The sequence below is a fragment of the Drosophila takahashii genome, chromosome 2L (assembly GCF_030179915.1).
Source record: "Drosophila takahashii strain IR98-3 E-12201 chromosome 2L, DtakHiC1v2, whole genome shotgun sequence".
Taxonomy (NCBI): domain Eukaryota; kingdom Metazoa; phylum Arthropoda; class Insecta; order Diptera; family Drosophilidae; genus Drosophila; species Drosophila takahashii.
This window is the reverse complement of record NC_091678.1, coordinates 36,161,348-36,163,810: the sequence shown is the minus strand read 5'-3', so window position 1 is coordinate 36,163,810 and position 2,463 is coordinate 36,161,348.

The window sequence follows — 2,463 nt, the reverse complement described above, 5'->3', positions numbered from 1 at the left end:
GGGATAAATGCCCCCTCGCAATATTTTAGTTGTATTCCTTTTGAAAATACCCGTCGAATGAGGGGTCATTTGTCAAAATCCGACGCTCCGTTCAAAAGTTATAGCCAAAATAAGATTTCCTTCTTCTTCCCAAAATGAAAATTTAATTCTGTTTGTCAGTTTGTCAGTTTGTCAGTTTGTCAGTTTGTCAGTTTGTCAGTTTGTCAGTTTGTCAGTTTGTCAGTTTGTCCAAAACATGTTTCTTAAGTTTTGAAAATTTAATATGACGTTCATCCCATCGATATAAAAAACTTTTGTTCTACCACTTTTGGAAAAACTCGCTAGCTTAGCGGGAAAACAGCTATAAATAGCTAAAATTCGGAAAACCGTAACTTCTATACTACTAAAGCTACAGACTTGTGCTGCATCTTGTTTGAAAGGTATTTTTAAATGCTATAAACGCCTTCTATATGCAATTTGTGTAAATGTAATAATTAAAAAGATATGAACAAAAGACAATTTTTTTAAACTTTTTTTTTAGCTTTTTTTTATTTTTCTCAAAAACGGCTCTAACGATTTTCTTTAAAACCTTAAACTGTATAGCCCTTGAGATTCCTTAAATTTTGGTATATAACACATTACTGTAAAAAGTCACGTTTAAAAGTTATTTTTATACGAAAATAGCCACTTTTGCCAGCTCGAACAATTAACGCTCCCTGAGTATTGAATTTTGTGGGAGGGTATCCGAACTGTATTTTAGGGTCATGGAATCTGTAAATTTGCACTTAAGAGTTCCATATAGGAATCTTTTGTTCTACGACTTTTGGAAAAAGCCGCTACTTTAGCGGGAAAAAGCTAAAAATAGCTAAATTTCGTTAGTTTGTAAGTTCTATACTACTAAAGGTACAGACATGTGCTATACCTCGTTTAAAAGGTATTTTGAAATACTTCAACGCCTTTTTAACTTAATTTGTTAAAATACAATAGTTTAAAAATTATGATTGACCAATTTAAATTTAAATGTATATATTAGCTCCTATGAGAGCAAATGTAAACAAACAAAAACTTCTGATATCAAATAAAAACACCTCTTAACGAGGTAAAAAACTAGTGACGACCGCACCTTCAACATACAAAAGTTCTGATATCAACATTTGTGACGAAAAATTATTACACTCGTCATTAAATAGACTTTCTAATCTTTTCTTATTCGTCACGCTGCAATAGAAAATGCCTGTAAAGGGAAAAAGGCTGGAATAGTTTGCTAGGGCGGGCCGAATGAGAAAAGATTAGAAAGTCTATTTAATGACGAGTGTAATAATTTTTCGTCACAAATGTTGATATCAGAACTTTTGTATGTTGAAGGTGCGGTCGTCACTAGTTTTTTACCTCGTTAAGAGGTGTTTTTATTTGATATAAATTACACCCAAAATAAATATTATTTTTAAGTGCACTAATACACATACACATACATATACATATATATATATATATATATGCCCAATTTAATTTAATATTTATCGCCAACCCAAATGATCCAGAGCGTCGAGATCTCATCGCCCAGGACTTAAAGGGGTAAGTTTGCCGGAACACGGTTCCTTTTTACCAGAAACATATTTATATATATATATACATACACCATGATTAATACACAGGCCCTCGCGGTCTCTCTCAGAAATGAACCACATTTTTTATATTAAAGTGAAATATATTCTGTCTAAAGTAAATTCACCTATAACGATAAATGATTTGGAACTTTTATACATTGAGACCTTCCGTCTTAACTTTTCACCGCTCATACACTGTAATAAAGTAGAAAAGGCCTTAGTTTGTGCTACAATACCCAACACTAATGTTTACTCTGAAAGCTTTTCAAATAAATTTCTTGGTGAAGTTAATACCTTTGTCATCCGTCTGATGAATTAGTTAAAGTCCAATACAATTATTTAACAAAAAAAACACACTACCCTATAATCCAACTAATTTTAATCATATCTTGACGTAGGTTAACCTTTTTATAACTTTTTTTATAATTTAATAACACCTTGATTTTTCAGCGGCGAGTATCAGCCTTGTGTTCGTATGAACGATCATAAGAGCCTCAGAGCGACGTTTGTAGTCGTGAATAGTCAGCAATTTGTTGACGTGTGCACCTTATACAGGTGGTAAATTCGATACTCTCCGCTAACAATCTTTGTTGTCAACTACAATTAATTTCATATGTAATACCAATCATAATGTTACTCATAAGTGGCACTTGCCAATATTTCCTACAATAAAGTTTATAATGTAAATCAAACTTTATAATGTCTTGGTAGAAACCAATTAAAAGGGGAGCTGGTAAACATGGAAGAAGGGGTCAAGAACAATGACATAACTTTTGACTGACGACCGCGACATTAGGGGATCGTATTGCGCGGCCCGCGACGATCCATTTGGCACACGAACATGTGAAGGGGAGGGAATGTGGCCGAAACACAGCCC